This window comes from Convolutriloba macropyga, chromosome 1 (assembly GCF_964194025.1).
Source record: "Convolutriloba macropyga chromosome 1, txConMacr16.3, whole genome shotgun sequence".
Classification (NCBI taxonomy): domain Eukaryota; kingdom Metazoa; phylum Xenacoelomorpha; order Acoela; family Convolutidae; genus Convolutriloba; species Convolutriloba macropyga.
Genome location: NC_134468.1, coordinates 52,273,843 through 52,290,859, shown reverse-complemented (window position 1 = coordinate 52,290,859; position 17,017 = coordinate 52,273,843).

Sequence of the window (17,017 nt, the reverse complement as noted above, 5' to 3'; positions counted from 1 at the left end):
CCGCTTTCACACTTGTCCTAAGCGCAGACGAATAAAAAACGGAAAAGACAACAGTCGGTTCGTGGCCAAGAATAAATTCTTGAACTTAATTCTTTTGAAAATTAAAAAAATTCATCTCAGACAACTGGAGTGTACACGCGTATCAACCCTAGGTATTTAGATTCACAACAATCTTTCATCCTAGGTGGATCCTATCTACCTGAAAATGAAACAATATCCGACACGACACAGTCTCCTTTCGGAAAACATATTAGCTATTGTAAAGCGCGGGATCACAAGGCGCAGTCAGCAATAAAAGCTCCAGTCGGCGTTCCAGCTTTTTGGGAGACAGGGGCAAACCCACCTACAGAGCGGAAACACATGGCTTGTCACGTTAAAGATGGCAACCATGGCAAGGGTTAACCTACAGGTTGACAAATTCCTTAAGCTAAAACCCACAATAACGTAACTACATTACCCGCCACTCCCAACTTATGAAGAACCATTCGATGGGGACACAGTAGATGATGAACGACAAAGAGACCATAGAAATGAAAAGAGAAAAGTGGACTGGGAAAACGACTGTAAACAAATAGAACAAAAAGGTCCTATGATCGAGAGAACTCCCTGGGACGAGGCAGACCTAAAGGAGCAGGACATACCGTCAAAGAAACCCGCACACAAAAATGGAGCGGTGTACCACCAACGAGATTGTATATGAATTAACACTGACCTTTACCCGTCCACGGAACACAACTTTCGATCGTTTCAAATGTTTCAAGGCAATGCAACAACCCAACGAATCTCTCGAGACATTTTATAGCCGCCTTAGAGAACTCAGTGCACACTGCAGTTTTGAAAAGCTCGAAGATGATTTAATCAGAAATATTTTCATATCTAACATGAAAAAATCAAATATACAAATGGAACTCCTGTCAGAGACGCGAACCCCTCAACAGGCACTAAGCTACGCGGTTAACAGAGAAAGAAGGTTAGCAAATCAATAGGAGATATTGAGAACAAACAACACAAACTGGAATACATTTTCATATGTCCGCCAAAACATTCAGAGGAACTACCCCCAAAACATACAACAAAAAACAACCCCATGTTGAAAATGCGGGGCACATTCTCTATAACTCACTTACAAATATGCCCTGCAAAAACAACTACTTGCAAAATATGCAAGAAAGTTGGACACTATACATCGTTGTGCACAGTCAAGATGCCAAAGCGCCGGTCACCTCGCATGCCACAGAACAACCTACCACAAAATTACAAACCACTGCAAACAAGAAGAGTAAGAAACATCAATCAAGAGAAGACAGAGAGCGAACATACTGATGAAAGTGTAGACGCCGAAGCCGCATTCTACATTATAGAGTTACATGAAGGTTGGGCTAACATAAACCTAATTCGCCCAACGCATTTCATCAAACAGAAAAATAATGTGATAGACAAAGAACCCAACGGAGAATTTTGAGTGAAACAACAACGCAGTCACACAAACTACAGTGGCTTGCAGACACTGGTTCGCCGCACTCATTCATAAACCAAGAGGTTCCAGAACAACTCCAGAAGGAGATTCCGAATACAAAAATAGGAATTTCGTGGAAAACACAATCTATAAATGTTTCAACAGCAACATTATTGACATCAAAGGCGTACTAATCATCGATATAAAATCAAGCTCATGGACTGCAAAGAGAAGCAAAGGGCTTATCGTAAACAACAAAACAAACACTATCATGGGCAGAGACATTCTGGCAAAACTGGGAATTACCCTCAACGCCACAAAAACACCGGTAAGCACGTCAACTTGATATCCCAACTCCAAACGGAGAAAACATCATAAAAAGGGTCTTCCAAAAATACCCACATTTATGCACAAGTGGAGACAATGTTGACTTCCAACAAAAGACTTGAAGACTTTATTTATTTAAATAAATTAAAGACTGAAATACTCAACCCTGATTGGTTGAAAAAGGGAAAATACCTTTCCTTAAATGTTTATCTGTTTTCCCTTCAGAACCGTTTAGTCAACCTCGTTAGTCGGTACTAGTCTCAAACCTGATATAATAATAAAGTATAATTCTCTCTCTCTACTCCTCTCTTGTTTAGTATTGAGATATATGTTAGACTTTAGCATTGGGGCCCGTGCACTGTCTACTGAAGCTCAGATAGAAGAGTAACAGACTAGAGATCTAGAATTTTAGTTAGTCAGGTAAGCCTTAAGAGTATCCTATATTCTTGAGACAACCATAAGACAGTTCCAGAAGTAACCTATAAAAAGGTAAGCTCAGAACACGTCTTATCTCGTGCGACCAGTTCCGAACTAAACCAAAGAAAATAACAAATTTCAAAACTCAATAACGAAATTAAACTAACAATATTATATCACAAATAATAAAAACAAAATATGGATTTAAATTATCAACCACAATTGATAACAAACCATTTCTTAAAACCATTTATAATTGCTAGCGATTGTCCGCAAGAAAATCGGAAATTATTTATAGAATAATAATAAATTTGAAGAATAATTTCTTCAAAGAAACAAAACATATACAACAAATTAACATACATAAAAAATCACTTGGCACACCATCTACCAGTAATACTAATGGATAGAGATCAACTTAATAAACATTAATCATTTATCTTAACAGATGAAAAAGGAAACAGAAAAACATTCTATAATTTCCAAAATGAAACAACACTACCTAATATGTTTAAAACATTCTTAAAACGACACGAAGATTCACAGGATAGTACAAAGATAACAGCAATACCATCTCCAACGTACAAAATACTACAGAATACAACCGTATACTTAAACGATCAAAAGAAAACAATACAATCAGTAAACGACAAACTAAGAAACAACATAGTGAATTATAACAATTGGTTAACAAAAAACATGGAACTAAAACAAGAACTTAAAACAGCAACACCAGATATGAAAAAAATTATCTCAGAGTTCACATTCCTATTCTGGTTAGATAATGTTGAACACATTAATGACAAACGAATACAGTTTGGAGAAACATTTCACGAACAAATCGAAAACTTAAGTGACGAACTTAAAAACATTTGGGACAGTGAATACTATTCACAACACTTTGAGAGCACACTAAAAGTAAGTTCAGACAGCTTCAACTACATAGAAGGGCTAGAAAACTATGTAAAAATTGAAGACCAAGGACAAGCAGGTTCTTCATCATTTAACTTGTCAAGAAGTCTAACATCAACATCAACACCAAAAGACGTCCAAATAAATACAGGTTTACAATCAAAACAAAAATCAACAATAAAACCAAATAAACAATTAACATCAGATTTATTTGGAAATCAACAGAATATAGCAGACGAAATAGATATATCGGATTCAGAAGACAGAGATGCAAGAATCGGAAACTTGCTACCACCATCTGTAAATCAAAGAATTAGACGAAAATATCAGAACCCAACACAATATAATTATAACAAAAATAACACATATATTAGTTCTTTGAACGATAATCGTGAACAACATGAACTATTCTGGGAACAACAAATGTACAATTATCGAGATCCCAAAGAGGAAAACAGAAAAAGTAGCAAATCATACGAATAAACTTATTGATAATATAGAAAACAAATTTAGACAGATTAACGAGAACATAGAAAGAAAACAAGAAGAAGCAATCGAAATGGTATTCGACAAACTTGAACGAACATTAGATAACATTAATAGACAAAACAATCTAAGATCAGAAAACGGAAACTTAAACAGTGACAGAAACTCAAATACTAATAACATACAAAATACTAACACTCAAAACAATAGACAACAAGAAAATCGTACTAGAAGATCAAATTCAATAACAACAGAAATAAGAGAAACGGCAGTAACAGAACCTCCTTTACCATTTTATAAACAATTAACATCAATGAGTATACACGAAGAGCCACAAATAGAAAAAAATCATTAGTAGTGTTTCAGTACCAACAACAATACGACCATTTGACGGTACAGACCCAGCATATACTGTTGAAGAAAATTTAAACAGTATAGTTGCAGCAATGATATTTAGTAGCGGCATAGAACCAGTAAATAAACCAGGACATCATCAATGGAAAGTAAAAAGAGCAGCTTTAATATTACATACACTACAAGGACCAGCTCAAAAGTGGTATTCCACTCTTCCAAGTGAAACTAAATTGGATTGGGAAACGTTTTGTAAGGAATTCTCAGACATGTTCGCCTCAGAAAAATCCAGCAAACAAGCAAAAATAGTGTTACAACAACTACAGAAACACACAAATGAATCATTACGATCACTCGCACTGAGAATAGAAACACTTGTAAAAACAGCATACTCATTATATACAGAAGATTATAGAAATTACGTAATGAATCAAACATTCATTAGATGCTTGGATAACGAATTAAAAACAGCAGCATTGAAAAAACATGCTAATCATAAACAAACAACAAGAGAACCAGGAATGCCATTTAAAACGCTAGTTGACAAAATAGATCAACAAGAACAATAACAAATAATCACAAAAGACTATACGAAGTTAACCAAACTACAATTAACATTAGTGAAGATCTCAAACAAATGAACGTAGCTTGTAACAACATAAACGAACTTAACCAAAATCATTGGAAGGAACAATCTGTAACGTCCTAAACGGGATTAAAAACACATATGATAGAAAAAAACTTTAAAGGAAGACTAAAATTTGCACTCTTATGCAGCTATTGCAGCTCAAATGGTCACAAAAAAGGAAGATGCTTTAAAAGACCACGGAGAGAAAGCATAGCACGACCAAAAGAAAGATCATTTTATAGCTACATGAGAAATAATCCAAATCTACCAAACAGAAGAATTGATTCGATTAACATCAACGGACGACAATTACCATCAACATCACCAGTATACCACAATTCCCGAAGCAGAACACCATACAGATCACAATCAAGAAACAATTCTAACAATAACTCGTATAACAGAGACAATCGGAACTATCAAGGACATCGTAATTCAAAAAAAAATTATAACAATAGAAGTGGAAGTTATAATAGAAACGATTATAATAGAAGTAGAACTAACAGTTACAACAGAAACATTAATCATAACAAATACAACAATAGCAGATCAAGTTCAAGATACACAAACCGCAGTAACTCAAGACAACATTCACCATACAACAAAAATAACAATAACTGGAGTAAGAAAACAAAACAGAATAGACATACTAGATTGGACATTAGAAATCAGAGAAGTATCACTCCTACTAAATCTTGATACGGAAGAAATCTCATACATGGGAACAAAACTACCATGTGATCTCCACAAAAGAGACTGTCAACCAACACCTTTTACAGAAGCAACAATAGTTTGGGAACCCCAAACACATTGTCAATTATTTGAACTAATTAGATTTGATGCATTCATGGTAAAATAATAAGATCGATACTGGATAGAAACAAACGCAGAATGGACAACAGTACAAAAACCAGATATACAAGAGAAAATACAATTAAATAAAACAGCCTCAATAGCAACACGATTTGAAATATATCCAATAGTTGAACACGAATGCGGATCACTACAACCCCTACATAAAACAAAATACGATGATATTTACATAATATATGAATATGGCTTTGATATGCATACAGGACAGAAAACAACCAGAAAGAAAGATAAATTCGATGATGAAAAGTTCATAAAAATAACACCAAAACAAATCATCTCAACGCACACACGCTATGAAGACGAAGATAACAACCAATTTTATTACGGTTTTATTAACGAAAACACACATTTAAATATGAAAAGTGACCTATATATGAGTAACATATACTCTAGAATCAGTTTACAAGCAATAGAATTTTAACATTAACACAAGTACAGAAGAACACACCACTTCTAGGATACATCCTTACAGGAGACAGATCGATATTTGTAAAACAAGAAGGAGTAAACGTTATGAAAATGTACAAATGTGCAAAGAAATCATCACCACTTTATGTAACACAAACACGTGAATGTTATGATAAAATACCAATTCTATACAAAAACAGAGTACAAAACGTACACCAACTAACACGCCAAACATATCTTTGGGCAAAAAAGGTACCATGTTCCCACAGTAATTTTGATCAACTCATATCTATAGATACGAAAGGAGCATCTCGATACAGATTAACACCGTATCCAGTTAAAGTTGAAACAATGTTAAACACTATATCACCTGAAGAAATAGTATTAGACAATATGTTTAGTAAAGCAAGTCTAATAGAAAGCGGAATCTACAGTAAAGAACAACTAGTACAAGAACGAAAAAGAGATCTTTTACATGAATACATGAGAGACCGTGAAAAACCATTACAAGACGCACAGTCGGCTAATGCACTAAAACTCTTAGAGCTCGAAAATTAGGTTTATTACAAACATATAAAAATTACGAACAATCACTAAAATGGCTACGAGATTTGAATATCAATGGAAATAACTTTCAGATTGATCAACCAAGCGTAAACTGGAAAGAAATTTTTGACAGCGCATGGCTAAAAGACCAAATTTTTGACCGTCTTTGGTTGGCCAAGGTACATATTAGAGAAAATGGCTATTATTTATGCTATGATTAGCATGATACTATTCATAACAAATCTTATTATTAAATTCTATAACGCTTTTGCTATTCACAAAGCAATCGGAAAACAACCAAGTATAACAAAAATACTACTAACTGGAATATTTGGAATATTTTCACAAACACTTACACAATTAGTAGCACAAATACAAGAAGAAAATCTACATGACGACAGTGACGATAACAATTCCCACTATGGAAACTTAAACAACAAAACGAGAAAAATTAGACCTAACTTTCGTAGACATTCAGCAGAAGTAACAACGTCAAACCTTAACAACAATGAAATACAAACAGAAATTTACGTTGATACAAAATATAAACATTACAACACAACAATCCGTAGAACCGAAAACGGACTACAATTACGAACTTTAGAACCAACAAAAAAGATACAGAAACCACCATTACCAGAAAGGCAATATAAACCAGAACCATTAAAATTAGAACCATTAGAAACAATAAAAGAGAATAAACTACCATCAATATTACTCCAGCTAATTACACCACCCCCGGCATATCAGTGCATCGGAAACACTTTATCAGCACCTATCTCTAGTGCACCACAAGTTGAACAACATAATAGTTTATTCCACAACCATCCGTATGAAACACCAATACCAATTAATCAACCAAAAACATATGAAATCCCAAATCCTTCATTAACAACTAACGAACAAAGACACTTAATACCTACATCGAAACTACTCGATATACAAAACCCTCCACCAATTGATTTTGAACAACTAAAATTAACGGCTCACAAAATGCATAATCGCAGTCACAGCCTAGACGTACTCCAAAATGATCAGCCACACACAAATGAAGTCACATACTTTGACACTCATTCGGCTGATACATACGAAATTTAAAACAAAATGTACATTAATGAACATCTAACATTATACCCCCCCCCACTACTATTAACTCATCAAAATTGTATATTCATAATAAAATACAAGAGACCTACGGTAAAAGTGACAATATATTTTTAACATATAACAATGGAACCACAAACTAGTGAGTTTTCAACATATCAAACTACAAACAGTTTCTATAACAGTCAACATAACATTTGTAAACATATGTTATTCTAATAATAATAATCTATGAGTTTTAGCACAATGGCAACAGGCATGGAATACGAATCGCCATACAAATCCGATTCACCATTCAGCTTCGAAGTTGAAGAAGGAGAACTGAGTTCCGGATCAGGAAGATCGAGCCCTGGCACAGTAAGAGATAACGCATCGGACTGTGGAACCCAAACAGACAATCAAATGGAGAATATTTCTGAAACAGTCACTACAATGAGAGTACATTTGGACAATACTCCAAAGATTACTCAAACTCCACAAGAATTTGCACGTAAAATCAAGAATAAATTTGATAACAGACGGAACTTGCAATCCTTTAACATTAACAAAAACACTAATGAGCAAGGAACAAGTACAAATATTCATAGCTATGAACATAGCAGATTAGTTAACACTCAAAACCGTTCGACGACGGAGTCATATACATCACCCCCACTTCCAAATTACCCACCACCAGTGTGACCGCCACCACCCTCTGATTATATTACAGAACAACCGAGAACACAAACTTATAATCAACACCATTGTTTACAGCTAATCGTAGACCGAACAAATTAAAATTCCCCTACGCGTTAACACCGAGATCAGCTAATAGTAAATCATTTTTCCACCAATCAACAAATGAGCAGACACCAACAACAACAGTTATGGAAACAATTTGGTTTCAGGACAAAGATCCTAGAACTTTAAATAGCCCACACAATAGTAATTACAACCCATTGCTATCATACAGAAATTGGGCAATTATGCCATTCGATTCACGCGAATATAACTTTTTCATGGCACCTCTTCATAACCCTAAAGATCGTGTGTCAGAGTATTTCCCACCTCTGCCACCAGAAAACACAAATACAGTCAAGCGTAGTACGAAAAACATGAGAAGAGACAAACTCCACCAGACTATGTACCCAATACTCAAACAGTTTTATAGCCTAACTGAGAGATTTTTATATGATTATGACTACGAGTTCAAAATTCCAATCAGATGTCATTTCGATCTACTTATTGCTAAAGCATCCCAAGACTTATCTGCGTACAGTATTTACGATTATCAGATATTTCAACTGAGTTTCAATCTTCTGCATCCTACACCGAAAGATGTACAGAACAACAACTACAGAGTACATGAAACTAAGCTAATCCACAACCTTATATATTATACATTTCTACGTGACAAAAGCAATAATACATCAAGAAGTTACATACATATTAACGATCAACTGACATCACCCTATTTCCTCAATTACGGATATCGTTTAAAATGGGAATATACATTGGGCACACTTAGAAACTTTGCCCAATCAAGAACTACTATATATTCCAACCGAAATATTCACCGGAGCGGCCTCTCATGGTACCACTCGAAGCTTTGGAACCTTGCGAGGAATATCACGTCTATCACCTCGAAGGAAGCGCAACAAACCGCGCTTTCGCAAATAGAATAAACTTCAATAATGAACGGACTAAAACAGAACTTGAGCACGAACTATGCAACACAGTGAAAGCACCCGTTACAGACATTTTATTAAAAGATCTAACAAACTTACTTGCATATTTCCTATCGAAAGACGACAACTTTGTAAAGGAATACCGCCATTATAAAGAACGGACAAACTATCCGAAACAGACGGAGAAATTATAACAATGTTATCATAGTAACAAGTAACAACTCTCAATAGTAACAACTCTCGATAATTTCGACAAGTAACAATAAATAACCATGAAATTAATCAGTGCATATATGATTAATTATCTTTTCTGATACCCGAAATTCACCCTTTCCTGATAAATGTAGTTGTATCAGTCCAATAATTTGTATTCAAATACTTTGTAAACACTTATATTTGTGTTTTTATCTCGGTAAACATAATCACAAATAGCAATCTATAGGTGTACTTTGTATTTACACAACTATTAATTACAAAAATAATTTTACCGATTGTTATATATCTCCTATGTTCAATAAACTCTAGACACAAAAAATAATTTTTTTGCTTTTTCTATGAACCCTAACCTAATTTCTAAAATGTATATGTATATATGCAGAGATTTTTCCATAGTTAGTTATATGCAATTTTGTAAATAAATAACAACTTGAAATAGGACACAGAACTGACGGGAATTAGAACACTTGCAATGTAAACAAAGTGTAAACGGACAAACAGTGAGTCATATAACAGACATATTAACTCTATGTATAACATGTAATAATAACTTTCAGACCTTGAGTCATTGACATGACATTTCAACAAAACTCATCCTAGATTCTTATAGAGACGACTTGTTTACACAACATACAAATTATCATATCAGTTGGAAATTATAATGATATAGCAAAGTGTTATACACTTTTCCAAACAAACTATAACAATATATCAAGTCCGAACACAGATTAAAACATAAAATATTTGGACTTCGAAATTTTCACATGTAGAAATATATGAATAAACCGATGACCAAATATATGTAAAACATACTTTCATTTATCAAAGAACAAAACACATGTATATCTGGTTACATTACATTAATTCTTTAAGCTATAGTAACAACTAGCAGCTTCACCTTTACCTAGTAACAACTAACATTGTAGTACTCCAAATACTGCAAGAGTCTTTGGATTTTTCGAAATATTGAATATAAGCGCGCAGACAGAGACTATAACTTAATTTCTGAAGTTAAAGAAATAGAAGTTGGTTGAATACGGTAGTTGGACATTTTTGGACATCTCCATTACATACCCATAAGCGAGATCTATAAACCCTTTACAAAACACATAACATAGAAACAAAATGTAGAAGTATAGCAATACAATTCGTAAGAATTGATTGCATCAGAATAATTTATGATTTCGCGCATGAAACGGATTATTAATACATGTTCATCTTCAGTAACAAAATCTGTATTAATCCAACATGACCAAACAGTCACATGTCACTTCTCGATTGTATCAACAACATGTGTTGACAACCCACACAATTACCCTCAACTGATCCGTCGAATTTCATAAAAACATATAACAAAATATACTTAACCCAGATCATATAAATCTTCATTTTCTTTCCAACCGGAAGGGATACTACGTATAACAGAACATTGAAACCCAACACAGTTTATAATAAAGAAAAACTTTTCTGAACCTCTAACACCTCACAACAAACCAATTCAGGTAAGTCAGGTAAGTCAAGTCACTGGACATCGGGATCGCCTCCAAGCATCAACACCGGACCTACCCGAAAGGATCTTCACCCACTGGACGTGGTAATGGAATAGATACCTTTGTGGTTGTTGATGTTCACTCTTTGCTCTTTGGGCAACCTATGTCTAGGAATCGACTTACAGACGAACCGATCTCAAGCAACACATTCCAAAAAGAAAGAAAATCCTTCAGAGAGAAAAAAGAGAAATTGACTTATTAGATTGTACAAGAGACTTTCAAAAAACTCGAAACCCCGGAAAGATGGAGTCAAATATGACTTCCAGAAAGGACTATTTGAAAGACTTTATTATTTAAATAAATAAAGACTGAAAATACTCTTCCCTGATTGGATAAAAAGGGAATAATATCCTTTCCTTTCTTTCCTTTAGATGTTTACCCATTTACCCCTCTTCTCAGAAGAGAAAGTTATTTAGTCAGTACCAGTTCACCACCTGGTATAATATTAAAGTATATTTCTCTCTCTCTACTCCGCTCTTGTTTTGTATTGAGATATACGTTAGACTTTAGCATTGGGGCCCGTGCACTGTCTACTGAAGCTCAGATAGAAGAGTAACAGACTAGAGATATAGAACTTTAGTTAGTCAGGTAAGCCTTAAGAGTACACATTATTCTTGAGACAACCATAAGACAGTTCCAGAAGTATCCTAATAAAGGTAAGCTCAGAACACGTCTTATCTTAACTATTCTAAATATCTCATGGCTGAATTGAATTTTGTAACCACGGTGAAATGTTTCGATGTTTCTTTTAATACGAACAGTTTCACCAACAGCAAAACGTGGTTTCTGGATCTTATCGTTCACGTTGAGTGATACTAAACAGCTTGCATCTTGCTTTGTGACGCTCTTTGGTGCAGGCCTTGTTGTCCTGTTCACTCGGGCGTTTAAAACCTTTACGGAGCTCTGCAAGTTGTCAATGTAAGTGCTGGTGTGGTTTTCGTTTATATATTTATGTTTTAATGATTTGATTGATCGGATGTTGCGTTCTGCAAATGCACTTTTTTTCGTTTCTTGTTTGGTATATAATTATATCTTTGTGCTCAAAAAGTTTTTTAAATGAACCTAGAAATTCTTTATCATCATCAGTCCACACTTTTTCGGGTTTTGTTTTGGATATCATGGTGGCAAAGGCACACCTCGTTGTTGAGGCGTACTTATCTTTTATTGGTTGAACCCGCAGAAAGCGATTCGATGTATCGACAACCACTAATAGATGACGAGTATTCCTTTTGTCGTTGGCTAGAGATTGCATATCAGCAAGGTCTAGCGACCAGATTTCGTTCAACTGGTAGGATTGTACTTTAAGTCGTGGAAAACGGTGTCGCATTTGTTTGAATTTGGTATATGTTGAGCTGTGTGTTAGGTAGTTCTCGACACTCCGCTTGAGTCCAGTTTCCTTGATTACCCTGCTAATGCTACCATATGCAGAAGGATGATTGATCTCCGTGAAAAAATTATTTTTTTTAGGTCCTTGCTGTTTAAAAGTGCTGCTGATACAACTCTTTCGCGCTTGCATTTGGTGCAGGTAAAGTTATAGCTGTTGTATTTGTTTGCAATAAGCAGTCCGGAGCATTGATTACGGACCCAACCACATATCGTGCAGTAATAACGGGGCTTGTTTTTGTAAATAAATAACAACTTGAAATAGGACACAGAACTGACGGGAATTAGAACACTTGCAATGTAAACAAAGTGTAAACGGACAAACAGTGAGTCATATAACAGACATATTAACTCTATGTATAACATGTAATAATAACTTTCAGACCTTGAGTCATTGACATGACATTTCAACAAAACTCATCCTAGATTCTTATAGAGACGACTTGTTTACACAACATACAAATTATCATATCAGTTGGAAATTATAATGATATAGCAAAGTGTTATACACTTTTCCAAACAAACTATAACAATATATCAAGTCCTAACATAGATTAAAACATAAAATATTTGGACTTCGAAATTTTCACATGTAGAAATATATGAATAAACCGATGACCAAATATATGTAAAACATACTTTCATTTATCAAAGAACAAAACACATGTATATCTGGTTACATTACATTAATTCTTTAAGCTATAGTAACAACTAGCAGCTTCACCTTTACCTAGTAACAACTAACATTGTAGTACTCCAAATACTGCAAGAGTCTTTGGATTTTTCGAAATATTGAATATAAGCGCGCAGACAGAGACTATAACTTAATTTCTGAAGTTAAAGAAATAGAAGTTGATTGAATACGGTAGTTGGACATTTTTGGACATCTCCATTACAAACCCATAAGCGAGATCTATAAACCCTTTACAAAACACATAACATAGAAACAAAATGTAGAAGTATAGCAATACAATTCGTAAGAATTGATTGCATCAGAATAATTTATGATTTCGCGCAGGAAACGGATTATTAATACATGTTCATCTTCAGTAACAAAATCTGTATTAATCCAACATGACCAAACAGTCACATGTCACTTCTCGATTGTATCAACAACATGTGTTGACAACCCACACAATTACCCTCAATTGATCCGTCGAATTTCATAAAAACATATAACAAAATATACTTAACCCAGATCATATAAATCTTTATTTTCTTTCCAACCGGAAGGGATACTACGTATAACAGAACATTGAAACCCAACACAGGTTATAATAAAGAAAAACTTTTCTGAACCTCTAACACCTCACAACAAACCAATTCAGGTAAGTCAGGTAAGTCAAGTCACTGGACATCGGGATCGCCTCCAAGCATCAACAACGGACCTAACCGAAAGGATCTTCACCCACTGGACGTGGTAATGGAATAGATACCTTTGTGGTTGTTGATGTTCACTCTTTGCTCTTTGGGCAACCTATGTCTAGGAATCGACTTACAGACGAACCGATCTCAAGCAACACATTCCAAAAAGAAAGAAAATCCTTCAGAGAGAAAAAAGAGAAATTGACTTATTAGATTGTACAAGAGACTTTCAAAAAACTCGAAACCCCGGAAAGATGGAGTCAAATATGACTTCCAGAAAGGACTATTTGAAAGACTTTATTATTTAAATAAATAAAGACTGAAAATACTCTTCCCTGATTGGATAAAAAGGGAATAATATCCTTTCCTTTCTTTCCTTTAGATGTTTACCCATTTACCCCTCTTCTCAGAAGAGAAAATTATTTAGTCAGTACCAGTTCACCACCTGATATAATATTAAAGTATATTTCTCTCTCTCTACTCCGCTCTTGTTTTGTATTGAGATATACGTTAGACTTTAGCATTGGGGCCCGTGCACTGTCTACTGAAGCTCAGATAGAAGAGTAACAGACTAGAGATATAGAATTTTAGTTAGTCAGGTAAGCCTTAAGAGTACACCTTATTCTTGAGACAACCATAAGACAGTTCCAGAAGTATCCTAATAAAGGTAAGCTCAGAACACGTCTTATCTTAACTATTCTAAATATCTCATGGCTGAATTGAATTTTGTAACCACGGTGAAATGTTTCGATGTTTCTTTTAATACGAACAGTTTAACCAACAGCAAAACGTGGTTTCTGGATCTTATCGTTCACGTTGAGTGATACTAAACAGCTTGCATCTTGCTTTGTGACGCTCTTTGGTGCAGGCCCTGTTGTCCTGTTCACTCGGGCGTTTAAAACCGTTACGGAGCTCTGCAAGTTGTCAATGTAAGTGCTGGTGTGGTTTTCGTTTATATATTTATGTTTTAATGATTTGATTGATCGGATGTTGCGTTCTGCAAATGCACTTTTTTTCGTTTCTTGTTTGGTATATAATTATATCTTTTTGCTCAAAAAGTTTTTTAAATGAACCTAGAAATTCTTTATCATCATCAGTCCACACTTTTTTGGGTTTTGTTTTGGATATCATGGTGGCAAAGGCACACCTCGTTGTTGAGGCGTACTTATCTTTTATTGGTTGAACCCGCAGAAAGCGATTCGATGTATCGACAACCACTAATAGATGACGAGTATTCCTTTTGTCGTTGGCTAGAGATTGCATATCAGCAAGGTCTAGCGACCAGATTTCGTTCAACTGGTAGGATTGTACTTTAAGTCGTGGAAAACGGTGTCGCATTTGTTTGAATTTGGTATATGTTGAGCTGTGTGTTAGGTAGTTCTCGACACTCCGCTTGAGTCCAGTTTCCTTGATTACCCTGCTAATGCTACCATATGCAGAAGGATGATTGATTTCCGTGAAAAATTTATTTTTTTTAGGTCCTTGCTGTTTAAAAGTGCTGCTGATACAACTCTTTCGCGCTTGCATTTGGTGCAGGTAAAGTTATAGCTGTTGTATTTGTTTGCAATAAGCAGTCCGGAGCATTGATTACGGACCCAACCACATATCGTGCAGTAATAACGGGGCTTGTTTTTTGTACTTTTTCCTAATAGTTTCCTGAAATTTCCACATTTAAGTTTCTTTGTTGGGCCCGGATTTTTCTCTACTCCGCCTAATATTAGAAGCAGTTTGATAAGTTGCGCTGATAAGGTCTTCAAAACTTGGATGCAAACATGGAGAGCCATGTAGAGTTAGAGTCTCTTGTCAGCTTTGGGCTTACTGCTTTGGCGTTTGTGTTTGCAATCAGATGTTGTGCAATCTTTAATTTCTTTATCAATTCAAGATCTCCGCTGGAATTTTTTTTGTTGGATGCTGGATAATGATCAGCAAGTCAAATAGATTGCTATCTGATGGAGGGCCTCCTCTTTTGCTTTGTATTCTTCCAGTCTGCTTGTCAACAGTTATTGTGTCTGAATTTCGCAGTAGTTGGATAATTGTCTTGGATTTTTCAACTTTAGCACTCGACATGCCAGCTGACAAAAAACTCTTCTACAATTTGTTTTGCCTCGTTTCCGCTCAGATTTGTCTAAAGATGCTCATTGGCTAGCATTTCACGAGGTTCCTGATCTGATTCCTGTTTTAAATTCTTTCTGTTTAATGTAGCTGCAACGCTCAATTGGGCTGCAATATCAGATTCATTTGCCCTGCTGTTTGATAGCAAAACTTCTTTATCTGATGGGGACTCTTGTTTATTGTGTTGTTTGCGTTTAGCAGCTCATTGTATGTTTGTTGTGAAATGAGAATGAATTTTCGAGCGATCGATTTATTGCAATTGTTCATTTTCAAAATGACTCTGAATTGGCTCGTAGATCAACTTAACAAGCAGCAGTCCTTGATTTGTTGCTAAACGCTTTCGTTTCTGTTTGAGTTTAACTTTCTTGTTGCACAGAACTGTAAGAAGTTTTTTGAATTTTTGTAATTTGTTCTCTTTAAGTACACTGTTTGCTAATGAGACATTTCCCTGAACAATGTTAAATATACAATCCAGTAAAAATTTTATGAAATTATCATTTAGGTGAAGTATTGCGAAGCACTTCAAAACAGGTTTGAAGTCTTTTTGCAGTTTGAAAGTAGTCCGATAATATGAAATATTCATCAAGTTCAAGATTGTTCTGCGAGATTTTTGAGCAGTAAACTATTGTGTGATGGTCTGTCAGTTTGGAGCACAGCCGTAAATGGTCACTGCATCTAGGATCCAGATCAATTAACAAATGACCAAAAGGTTCCTTGGTTGCTAATTTATAGGCCGATAAGACGAGCTTGCGGTTGCCCAGCTGACGCCCAAGTACATCAATTTGTAAGATATCTCTAGGATTCTGCTGCAAAAGCATGTGAGTAACATTAAGTTCAATGGTTTCGGCTCTTTTGATACAAGTTATGCTTCAGTATTTTTGCATGCTGGTTCTTGTGCTGACCAGAAGTGACTAAATGCAAAAACTCCTCCTGCTGGCTTGCATCAGCGTAGACGTCGTCAAAAACTATCAGTAGGTGATCTTTATCGGGAGTAGAATTAATTTTGCTCCAGTCAGGTCCTTGAATAAAACTGATTCCTGCGCCCAAGTTATTGTGGAGCTCGTCATAAATTTTTTGCCAATGTTGATAAACGTTTTTTATTTTGTCAAAGCAGTGGTAAAACAGTTTTTTCTGTTTAATGATGAGTTCAGCAGCCAATCGAGTTTTGCCTGAGCCACTGGGTCCTACCACCATCATCAACAAATGAGGATCCGTC